We start from the raw sequence: 13,463 nt of genomic DNA, 5'->3' as shown, positions 1-13,463 counted from the left end.
TGCAGAACTTTGATTTTTAATTCTACAGTAAGGTATCTAGAGACTGGAACAGCCATTTATTATAATTTTTTTTGGTTTTTTGAACGGAAAATACACGATAAATGTGTGCATTGTCATGGGATAAGGTGTGCTTGAAAATCTCAGTTCCTGGGGTCTAAATACATATATAGACGTGCAGGTGACTGCAGGCAGGTGGAAGAAATCCATCCTTGTCCAGTCACTTTCCTGGATTAATTCTGTAGCTATCGTCAGGAAGAGACCATTATAAATTGATGGTGCTGATGACTGAGCTCTTGCTGTGGGGTCTGGTCATGAGCAGAGAGATCTTGGGAAAAAAAAAAATGTTTCTACCTCTTTCCTTCAATTTCAGTTCAGCAACAGTTCTTATCAGAAATGTTGTGCTTCTATGCTCAGCAGGGAAGTTTGATGGAAATTTTGCACTTGAAAGTACTTTAGCTTATATGCACTCTGTACTTACATGACTGAAAATGACAGTCCACACATTCTGAAATACTTGATTCTGAATAATAATAAAACAAAGGGCACAAATCTCTAATTTTAATTCACTATATGTAATGCTTTTGCAAGTAATCCTATTATCTTTCAATAGCTACAACAAGTCCTTTAGGGGACTAATTGAGAACATGCAGATTGCAGAAATGTAACCACCAGTAAGTACAATTTGGTGACTTTGCTTGTAAGACTGACAAAACTAAATATTTGTTAATAAAGAATACATGTATAATGGTTTCAGTGTGTGGAATTTTTTTCATGCAAACATAAACACTGGCGTGTTTATGGAGAAATGCATCTATCGAGTGTATCAGATAAGGTTCTGCAATGATCAGACTCAAGGGAAAAGAAGGATTTTCATATGATTTGGAAAACCACATTTTTTTCCAAGAGAATATTGTCAGCATTTTTCTTCTTTTTCTTGACATGAGACTTTCTAAGTAAATGTTATTTTTCATATAATACAACCATTTCTTCTATCAACAATTTCAACAGACAAAAACGTTGAAGTGAACACTATTTTTACTCTTTCTGATTAAATCTTTTTTGGTAGATATGTGCTGTATGGAGTAAAAGACACTTCCCAACATTGAAAGATTCAAGCTGAACAAGGTTCATTTTATCTGTCTGGTTTTGATTTTGTTCATGGATTTATTGTCAGAGAAAATTCTCTCCCTTCTGATTGCATAGCCTGAGTCAGATGAATGTTCATAAGTCATTACAGAGGGACTGCATTTTTCACGGCAAGAGCATAAATGAAAAAACCATACATTGGCTTTGCGCTCTACAAATTAAGGAAAGGCAAAATAATTCTTATCCTTTGGTATATCCATATAGGTGCAGATGAGGAAGAGATTAATGAAGTGAACCAAAGACTGAAGTATAAGCTTTTTCTAACTGTTATGAGACCACCGTGTTTGATATAATATGCACAGCAAGACACTGCAAAGCTGTACACCTTGCACATCTGAAACAGAGTGACTTTATGGTGGGAGACAAGAATTCCTTGTGTAAGTGTCCTGGAACTGTCTGGGACAGAATCTCTTCTCTTATTCATTTATTGATCAGTAAAGGCCAAATCTAGGGAGAAAACTATCTTTTAATCCATCCAAAGACAGTAGATTCTGCATTGTGAAGGAGAACAGTGAATTCATCATATATCGCACATGTCAATTTAAAGCTACTTCATACATAATCCTTGTATTATGTTTCTTGAATAGTTATTAAAGAGTTAATATCTTTTATTGTATCAGATCATGCTCTAAATAAATAAAAGTCCTTAGGAGAGTAATAAAAAAGTGTATACATAAAGACCAATCTGGCACACATTTTTATGATATTTAGCACCTACGCAAAGAACTGTTTCCATGTTTATGACTCTGTCCTTGAATTAAATCCAAGCTCCATGCTCATTATTTCTTTTTAGCCAGTTTTGCAGTCATAAGAGGAATATTGTCCATTTAGGATGGTTAAGGAAAATAAATTGTCTTCATTAAGACAAATCAGAATGAAGCTGGTATTAAGAAAAGCATTCTAATTATGACAACAATGAAAGTCATGAACAGCTACCCAGGGCGGCTGTAGAATCTCTTTTACCAGACATATTATGTATAATTAAGAAAATTATACAAATGTTACTGGGGTGATCTGGGTATGACTGATTCTGCCTCCTACAGAAAAATGTTCTAGATGACCTCCAGAAGTCTCTTCCAGCCCTACATTTCTACAAATACAGACCTCAGCCTTTGCAATAGAGTTCTGTGTCTCAGTTAATGTTTCTAAATCCCTGTGAACACATGAAGCTCCCAAATATGTTCTAACAGAACAGAATGCTAACATTAATAGAATCCATACTCTCTATTTCAGCCAGGTAATGAAGAGACCTGAACAGATCCTTTTCTTCCATCAGTCACACCACCAGCAGATCTCCCCGAATTTTGCATTTATTTACTGAACAATGTTTTTATTTATTTATTTATTTTCCACCCCATTTATAAAGTATGACATTTTGCAAGTGTGTGTCCTTGTCCTAAGGGCAATCTGCACCTCTACCTTTCATCCGACAGGAGTTTGTCATGCCACCATGGCTTTTATATTCCATATTTCTCCTGCTTGCACCACATTATTATGTCCCCAAGGTAACTGTCTTTTGAGGTTTGTTGTATTCAAATAAAGAAGATGATATGGGACAGAAGGTAGCATCAGTAATAGCAATGGTCACAAGACAGTTCTAAAAGGTAAGGACAGACCTTCAAAAGAGTTGCAAACCTAAAAGGGCTAAAGCCAATGATGACTTTGTCTGTGCTGAGCATGTTTCAGCACAAGTAAATCTTTTTTTTGTGGCTGATATTTGTTCACACATCAGCAAAATTTACACGATCCAAGTTTCTGTCCACCATGCGATAGTTTCTGCTTTGTTTCATTCCAAGATCCACAGCAGAAACACCGCAATCTGATGGTATTATAGGACGATTTTTTCAGTATCCTCACTTGCTCCAGGGAAAGGGATCCAGAAACACAGCTAGCCAGAAACTGGTCAAAACAAGAGACAAATCTTTCCTGACCAGCATCAGGAAGATGTTCACTTTACATAAATGAACATGAAGGTGGCATTTATTTGATACCTGATATGCCTCGCAACTGTTGTATTGAACCGCTTTTTGACTGCCTCTTCTTGGCTTTATTTTTGACTGTCTTCCAGATATTCCCAATATACAGTCTTCCTGTTCTGTGGAGAACAGACATTCTGATTTCATGATCTTCACTGGTGGGTAAGCAATTCTTATAATTACAATGCATTTCCCAGACAATCAGTGTCACATACAAGAGAATAAAAGATTTGTCATGTGACTATAAAAAGAAATATTTATCCGTGCCCTCATTCTTCATTCATATGAATATCTCTAAGAATTTAAAGAAGCTTTCAAAGTCCTCCAAAACCTTTAATTTGAGCTATACATTCCAAACCTTTTAATTTGATCTATGGATTCTAGAATAAATTCTGTGCTTCTTTATGCCAGTTCATGGAAAAACGACTGGTGAAGTTAGTACTGATGAATACTAATTTAAATTGGGAGATAACAAACTTAGATGCCTCTTCATTTCAACCTAAATTGTGTACATATGAATACTCTTACATGCATAAAAGTATCTTCTTGGATTTTAAGAACTTTTATATGATAATCACCAAAAAATGTGAACAAAAATAAAATATAGAAGAGCAAAATCACAAGATAGACAGTGATTACATATTTTTTAAACTTCTGGATTTTTTTTTTATTTGCACAAGGTAATATTACTGCAGCCTTGGTGACTGGAATAGTTTTGTTATTTGAATATTAAAGTATTAGCATCAGTAACATTCTCCCCCTTGGTAATATTCTTTAAAATGCACATTGTGCTTATAAGAAGTTATAAATAGCAATCTTCCAACAATAGCAAGACTAGGAATGGATCATTAGCTATATTACAATGTACAAGTCTAGATCTATTCTCCAGGAAAAAGTACTGGAACATTAATCTGGTTGAGCAACCTAACCAACGAAGCATTGGTGTTTTTCTAATGATACTGGGATAAGTTCAGACCAAAGAGAAAAGAAAAACAAATTTTCTTTCTTTTTTTTTCTATTGCTATATTAAGCAAATACATTCAAAGAAAATCTGATTGCAATCACTGACATTTTAGAAATACACTTTTCCTATTAGTAAAGTAACCTGCTGTTGCCAGCAGTTATCAGAAGAGGAAGTGTCACAGTTACACAAGTTTCAGGCTTGTTATTTATTTCCTGAAGAGTATCATCTAGTGCAATTTCATGTCAGGGATATTATGACTGATATATTAATAAAAAACTGATGTTAGGAGATTCATCTGGAATCTCTTTACAGTGATCTATCCTCACATTTTCAGACATTTGGTCTTATTACTTCAGTTTAAGGCTTACAATGGTTTAAAGTGTTAATCAGTGAATCACAAACACAAAGAAATACATTACAGAAAGACTTGATTCAATGCTTTGTGTCAAAACATTTTTTAGGATATGCATTCAAGAATTTTTTTCTTTTACTTTGCTCAACATCTTTTCCAGTTTTTTAATGGAAAAAAGGAATATATTTTCTCCCATTTTCCCCCACATGTTTTCAATTGTCCCCTAAAAATGAAGTGGGTTTTTTTATAATCTGGTAGAATTCTTTTGAGAAGACTCACAAAATCTGATTTTATTCTATGATGAACATTTTTGAGCTTCAGCGTATTTTTCAGACTCTCTTTAATTTCATCTCTTTTTTTTTCTCTGAAAATCTTTTTAGACAATTTGAAAAAAAAAAATTGTTTCAAGATTTTTTCTTTAGTGTGTGAAAGTAATTAGGATTTTAAATACAGCTCTAATCACCATATAGGAACACAAGAGTTCTGACACAGTATTCTTTGCAGATATATCTGAACAATGCTTATGCTCACTGCTTGCCTTACTATAGACAATAAAAGAACTCTGGGAAAATTAGAAAGAAAAAAGCTTGTGATGAAGAGGCAATGGAAAAAAAGGCAAATGTTGATTCAAACCAATCACTGTGAAATAAAGTGTGTCACTTTATTTTGAATCAATTTAACTCAATTATTTAATGAGGCATAGTGGAGGAAGTCAGTCACTTGAGTGATTCAATTGTTTAAAAATAATGGAAACAGTAAGGGGGAAATATGATATATTAGGATTTTTAAAGTGAAGAAGAAATAACAGGAGATAAGAAAGCAGGAGCATGTGGACGAATGAGAGTCCAACATGATCTCATATCTTACTCTCTTTGTGTCTTTCAGTTCTGTTTAAAGGAACCATTTGCTTTTACAGTGAGAGAGTGATTTAGTTTCAGTTTTTCTTACTTTGCTTTGGCTAGTGTCCTGCATGTGATGGTAGCTTAGTTTACCAGAAAGGCTAAGCAGGGACCCATTCAACTATGATGGCTAATGGCTTATATTGGCATGCATTAGAAGTCCAGAAATGATGGAGAACAGACCTAGCAGCAGCAGAAATATGTTGCAGGAGGAGAAAAAAACCTACCTCGGTTATTTTCCAAAGAAAAGAAACAAATACTTCCCCTGATATTCTCCTAGCTGCATGCCAAAAACATATTTGAAATGTTAAGCTATTGTTACAATTTGGGAAGCATGAAAATTGCAAAAGCTGCAAGCTGAAAATGCTACAGATAACAGAGAATCACAATTTAGTGGATTTTCACTCCTTCTACTAATAACTGACAAAGGATGCTTTGATCAAGCAGATTCTGTTGACAGAGACTTTCCACAGCAGACAGAAGCTCTTATCTTCAAGCTATGAAACACAAAAAACGTTCATAAAGATCACTTTGAATGCCATTTTCTCTGTATTATGTAAGTTTAGGGATTACTGAGCACAAAAAGGTGTGTGATGAAAGATACAAGACTTGGAAGATATTCTAGTGCACAGTAATTCACTGCAGCTATTACCATTAAATTCCACATTCTGCTGGTAAACACTGTTCCCCATTTAGCAGGTGTGTCAATGGTTCTAGCAATTTTCATAATTCTGCTCCAGCAAATGGATTGACCTTAAAACAACACAGGCTTTCAGTATTAGCTACGATAGTTCTTTCCTCTCTTAAACTCAAGCTCTGTCTTTGGGATGTTACAAGTTATTTAACATGAATTTCATAACATTAAGGAGAGAGTGAGGGTCTGTTGCTGGGTAGAAGCACTTTAGGAGTGCAGTGCCTTGCTTGCATTTTCAGAACATCTTAGTAAACCAATTAAAACAGCTTTTAATTTAAACATTTGTTATTGCATTCAGTGCTTTATCCAACACTATAAAATTCTTTAAGTAGCCTTTCAATATTGAGTATCCCATTATAATTTTACAGTTGGCCTTCCAAAAACATTAAAGAACTTGACGGGGTTATGAATCACAGATTATTCGCCTCTCTGTGGACTAATCTATCAAAAAGATTGAGATCAGATCTTTATCTGAAGGGCTGGTGTTGATTCAAATTCAGTGGCAAATTAAACTGGAAGAGTGTGCGATTACCTTACACACATATCCATACTGCTCCTACAGCTGAAGTTTAATTACTCCTAAATCATTGCAGTTTTCAGAACAATGTATTAAAGTTAAATCAGTAATCCTGCATGAATCTGCAACACGTTGTATGGATATGTCATTCTGAATCAATGCTAGCTCAGGGGACTCTTCACTGTCTTATACATGATGTTACTCACTGAAAACCAGGGTATATCTCATATCTTATCTTTGGGGCTTAGGTATCTAAATCAGGATTGCTTCACACATGTTGCCAATCTTATAACAAACTAGAATTTGTCACTCAACACCTTATGAAATGCAGTATAGATACAACAGCTTTCCTAAAGGAATGGAGCTCCTTATGAAAGCAGATCCATTTTATTTATATAGCTGATGCCTGTGACATTTTTTCCGCTGCCACAGAGATTATTTCATTTCTTCTCTTCTCAGAACTAAACAATCAAAATGATGCTGATAAGAAAGATAATATCCAGCTTTTTTTTTTTACTTTTTTTTTTCTCTTACTGTATTTTGGTGTCTTCATCATTTCAGTTTTGTCCATACTGTCATTCAATGACCATTCTTAAAATTATAAGCTGCTTCAAATTTTTATTTGATTTTCATCTAAGCAATGCCAATAATGTAACTGACAATTGCTTTGAGTATTCATTTCTCTACCAATTCACAGACAATCAGATTCATCCCCACCTTGAGACTCAGCTATCATCAGTCACCTGAGCCTATCAAAACAGTCAATCTACATAATGGGAAAATGTAAAAAACCTGGGGTCAGAAAAGAGCTCTTTCTATTTGAAAGCTACAAGGAATATTCTATTAGCATACCTTGCAGACTTCAGCTGTGTATGGTCATAGTATAGGTCAAAGAAATGTTTGTTGTGCTATCCTCATTTGTTTAAACCACCCAGAAAATGGTTTAAAGTCCTTGAGTGTTTTTCTCTGTATGTTTCTACTAGATGGTTTGGGGTTGTTTACTTAGACTTAATACATTTTTATGGATTAAAGAAAATGACCGATAAATACTGCTGCCTGAGTAGGAGTACTTCTTGACATGAAATAAAAATTACCCTTTTCTCTATTGAGACGGGTTGTAGGAGGTCCAGAGAGAACAGCGCATGAAAAACTACTGAAATTCCCTTTTAACTCTCTGGATCTGATTCAAAATCAGTTGAATTTGAGGAAAAATTCCTATCAACTGTCATGGGCTTTCACTGAGGCTCTAATTTGTGAAAAAGAATTTGTGCAATTTTCTATTAGTCAATCATAGTTTAACTTTTAAATCAAAGTATCATTTCTGGCATTGGCCATGCATATGTGGGAGTATATTGTGTTTCTCAGAAGGAACAGTCCCTGTCCTTTCTTTGATATTCTTTTGTCTACAGTGTGTTTTTTCAGGTAACGGCGAGAAGAACATTAAGACTCAAAAACTAAAACCAATGAGCATTGGGGGAAAGTGGGAGGACTTCAAGAAAAAATTATATGACCTTTAATGGATTTCCAGGAAGGATTCATCAGATTCTTCCTGCCTGCTGATTCTGAACCTGTCTACAAGATAAGGTCTCCAATTTGAGAACTGAGTCACTTCAGCCGCAGATGTGTGAAGTTGGTACAGTCAACAGAAGCTAACCTCTGCATTCACCTTCCTAAAATGACCCCACTTTTTCACCAGCTTCAGAAATGATCACCACATTCACTGAAAGCAGACCTTCATGTCTTTTTTCATCTAAGTCCCTTTCTCCATTTTTAGCTATAGTCCTTTTATCTTCATACATTCCTTAAAGTTGATAGTAAAAATACTTCAATGTATAACAGATGTGCACATGTACATTGCATGAAATTCATTGCAGATATAGAGCACACTCTAAAAAATTTAATTTTTTCTGTTCTCATGTGGTGAACACCTGCATCTTTTTACAAAGGAATGTGGTTGAGCAGGAAAGAGAGCTTGCTATGCATGCATCTTACTTCCTTTCTGCTTGTATTTTTACAGCAGAATTACTTTTGGATACCTGTTTTATTCACTTCTATATGAATAATTTATATATATATCAAATATATATATTAAATCTCTCTGAACCAAGCGATTCACATAAGACAACTCAGACATATATTTGCTTTTTGGAGATGCCCAATTTCAACATTGCAATGTTTTACAAATGAATATTCATGACTGGAAAATCTGCTCTATCACTTTCAAATGTGACAGGTGTTCATGGAAGGGGGGATGGCAGTGTGGTGCATTTCAGAGGTGTTAGTAAAACAATTCAATAAGTAAGTGTCCCTACTGCCAGATCTGACTCCCTGACTCCAGTCCCATTAGCATCAATGGGAATTTTTTCAAGATTTTCATAAACCTCCTATTGGGAAGAAATAAAATCTCAGAAAGATAACAAGATTCCCTACTCATATCCTTAAAGATATCGAAGTAGCTAGGCTTAAAGAACAATGAAACTGTCATTAGCAGACATATATTTCAATAGTAGCCACTTCTAAAAGGTCTAAATCATGGAGGGCTAACTAGAAAGATTACAGAAATGGGAATTATATGATAGAGTTTGCTTAACTGTATGCCTGCACAACTGACATAAACATGTAAGCCAAAATTGCCTACTCAGAAATATTTATTTCTTTTGTAAACAAGCGTAGAGTAATCACTTCACTGTCTGTGTTGTCCGCACACCAACTGGGGAACTGGTTAAAATGTGCCAAATTCAAAACAGATGTTACATGTTCGCTGAAGCTTTTTATGGTAAATTTGGTAGCCCAAAGTGTAAACAGAAGACAAACACAACATAAATTGCAAACAGTGAAGATTACTGAACACTCACACAACACTTGTACAGAATTTAGTGAACAGGAAAACATTTAAAGCAAGTGTTTCTGATGGTTCAGTTTTCAACGGCTTTTCATCTTACATTTCTACCTGCAATTCCAGTACTTTCAATAGTATAATAAAAGGTCATCTGGAAATTTGGTATTTTATTGTTTGTTTCCTCATCACAGCTTCGTTAATTAGACACTGGAATTTCTCATAAAAATATTAGTAAAAACATACAAAAATAGTGAAATATGAAATTATGTATCTCACTTCTGTTCCAAGCTCCAGGGAGAGGGAGAGACGGTTTTGACTGGTTCACACCCAGACTGTGCCTGGAAGTTTTGATTTTGACAAATATGGTCTAGAGGGATTAAAAATGAAACAGGAGATGAATTGGTAAAATTTCTATTCCATTCCATTGGAAAGTGCAAACACGTCTATGTAAATCACTTCAGGGTGGAAAACAGCTTCTGTCCCAGAGCTCCTGAGACCTGTTTGTTAACATGGGCCCATGATCATGGTAACAAGGCTGCACTCTGAAATGGGCTGGAAATAGATGACACAATCCTACATGACTATACAGCTTCAGGACCAGCATTTTCATGCATTTAGCAATCTTGGAGGTTGGCACAGCTAGTATGTGACTATTTGTATGAAATCAGATCCTTCAGCAAAGACTGAATCCTCTGGTGACACCATTTCCCCATCAATAAAATAGTGCTAGTGATACAAATACCTTTAGCACAGTATTATATGATTGAAGGTTAAAAAGAGATATTTGCTTGATACCAACACAGAAAACAACTTCTTGTTCTGGTGTCACTGTTTTAAACCTGAAAGTCAGTTCCTAGACTCTGCAGTGGCTAGCACTGCACAGCTGCATACAGGGCAAATACAGTCTGAATGGAAGGGGTTAAATGACTATTCCTATTACCTCACAGGATCATCTGGGTCAATTTGACCTGTATGAGCTCCTCTAGCAAATATGCAGCAACCCTAATAAGTTTGATGAAGGAGTCGCTTGATAAAATTCTAAGGTCTGTATGCTGCAGATGGTCAAACTTGACAATCACAACAAACCTCTCTGGTCTTAAGCTCTATGAATAAAATTGTTTTAACTAGCTGGTTACAAAGCCATCTTAGTCCTTGTTTTTTATCACTGTAACAATGCAAAGGAGTCAGAACCTATTGGTCAATTTGACTCCTAAATTTGCTGCTCTTCTTGTACTCGCGTAAGGTTGATAACTGTGCAGTTTCATGTACATCAGTCAGTTAAACCCAAAACTCTCATTGACGTCAACAGGAGTTATATGCGTGAGCAACTCTATGTTGTCCATGTTATTGATGATACAGTGGTTCTGATCACTACAGAGATTTTTTTTCTTTCAATAACTGTAAAGGAACAACACACAGGGAAGCTCAAAATCTGAGTGTTCCCAAATGAAAAGAAAAGCATCATCCTGACTTTTATCAGAATCCAGGCCATAGTTTGAACTGACAAGGTTTGTAGAAAAGATGTAGACAAAAAAAAAGTTAAGTTTTAAGAAATTATTAACAAGCCAATGATTTCTGTTCTGAATACCGACATCAAGTCTGCATGCTGCATTCCTTAAATTGCATGAATGCCCTTGCTTCTGAACTGTTTCCTTGGATATTTTTATTAGCTAAATTGAAACAAAACCAAAAATAACCCACAAAATTTAGGCTGATGACTTTACACTACATCTTTGTATCATTTTCTACTACATCTTACTTAGTTAACACTGATAAAGACCATATGCCTGGTGACAATAACCTATGTGTTGACACTGCCTTTCATCAGTATGTGCTTTAGCAAAAAACTGGAATTAGAAAGATTGTTGTGTTAATTAGCTAATTTGCATAACACTTTGAAGATGCAAAGTACAATATATGTGAAGAGTATTGTTATTTTTTATTTCATCATCTGCTATGGCCATTTGTTCAACTAACCTATTCAATTACAAAGGAAAAACCAGGGAGTGCATGAGGCATAATTACTTATTTTATGACAATTTACATTTTTTCTCATGTGATTTAGCTAAAATTAACACTGGGATATCCAATTTATGGCAATCCCCATGAGAAAATGTCTAAACAATTTAAAAAAAAAGAAATAGAGCTGCTCGAGCTTGAAAATAGATTCAGAAAAGGGCACAGATAAATTGTGCCTGTCCTTTGTGTTTATAAAGTCTGATCCTGCCTGAACTGATTTTTAATCAGAATCCTCCTGTCTTCACATTGGCTAAATGCAAAATACAAAAAATCTTTGACCTGTACCACATTAGTTATCCATATAACATGAAACACATTGCCACAACAATTTTCCTCCACAAAGATGAACACTAAGGTGAAATCTTGGCTCCTTTACAAGTAAAGGAAATTTTACCCTGGTCTTCCACATGCATTGCTATTTAATCCAGATGTCCATATTGAGCTGTCATATCCAATGATTGTCTTTGATACTAGTGTTCCCAAGGTACTACTGATTTAGCTGGAAAACAGAGAAAATCAGAGAGTTTTCACTGGCCATCCCATTTTCAACCCTCTTCAACTGTGTCGTGTTGAGATCCACCTAAAGGCCCCTCTTCCTCGTTGTGGATCTGCACCTAGGGTGGAAGTGTGAACTGAAGCGACTGAATGTTTTGATGGTATGTAAGTCTAGATCACTAGGTCTGCTCTTGGTGCTGAACATCTGGTACTTAGGTAGGTAGAGGAACAGATGACAGACAGATGACAAATTCAATGTTATGCACAAATAAACAGCTAAAATAAGCAAGTTACTTGGAGGATATTTACAGTTGTTTTAAATGTTTTTTGTAACAATTCAGAAGCCTTTTTTTCCCTCAAACTCTCCATCAGATACTGAGAAGGCTTAAGAACTAGAGACACCTCCTCTCACATCTCTGAAATATGAATCTGTTCTGCAAAATACTATAAATAACAAATGAAGAAGATCATTTATATTTGCTCTTCCCTTTCAAGATATTCAAGCAGACTTTTTTTCAGTATCTGCAAATTTCTACAAAGCTGCTGCACATTCAGCCTCTGTGTGCTTTAGTATCCTGCTTGGAATGAAACCTTCTTACAAAAAGATTGTGCAGTGTTACTTGTTTATAAACAAAATATGCAGTGTGACAAAAAGATGGAAAGGAGTAAGAATTCATCTTTATTTTATGTTCCTCAGCAGGCAGTAAATAAAAACATAATAGTATTTCTGATTTACAACCTCAGGAGAAGTTAAAATGAACACATTTATTTAAAGAACACCTTTCACATACTGGGGAAGTCTTTGACAACATCATTTTAATTTTTCCTGATAAAAATGAGGACTAACAGTTAATTGTCAACAGTAGTCAAGTACCCAGAGCATTTTTCCCTCTTTGTCCATTTCACTTTCTTCCACAGTCTATTTTCATAACATGATAATTACACTGGCTTGTCACCAGTAAAAGACAATGATTTCATCAGAGGAGAACTGTGAAGAAAAGCATAGAGAAAAATACAGGTCAGCCATATCTAATATTCATAATAACACTAGTGGTTTAAAAAAATATATATTTTTCAGCTTCATATAGAAGAGACTTTTTATCAGTCAGTACTTACAGATCTATCTGTTATAAAACATCTTTTTAACTGGTTACTAAATATATACTAAATCCCTGCCCTCCTAAATAGACCTAGAAAGGCAGTTTGGGTTTGCTTTTTCTTCTTGTTTTGCCAGACTAAACAACCTTCTTGCTGACCAGAAAGAGGTCACACTCTGAAATTCTGGCAATGCCCTGTGTCCTGCAGGTGGAAATATGAGACAGTGAAATGGAAAATCAAAGATATGAAATGTCCATATTTTTAGCTAAAAAATATAATCGTCTGAAATCAAACACTGCTTGTAACAATGGACTGTCTTGCTGTCTGACTGAAAAATCCTTAAATATATTCACGTTAAGTGCATGAAGGGGAAGGAAGGGAAAATAATTAAATAATTATTAAATACTAAAAAAAAAAAAAAAAAAAAAAAAAAAAAAACACAAAAAATAAAAAAAAATTAAAAA

The sequence above is a fragment of the Egretta garzetta genome, unplaced genomic scaffold, assembly GCF_000687185.1.
Source record: "Egretta garzetta isolate BGI_Z169 unplaced genomic scaffold, ASM68718v1 scaffold229, whole genome shotgun sequence".
Lineage (NCBI taxonomy): Eukaryota > Metazoa > Chordata > Aves > Pelecaniformes > Ardeidae > Egretta > Egretta garzetta.
This window is presented reverse-complemented; position numbering follows the sequence as displayed.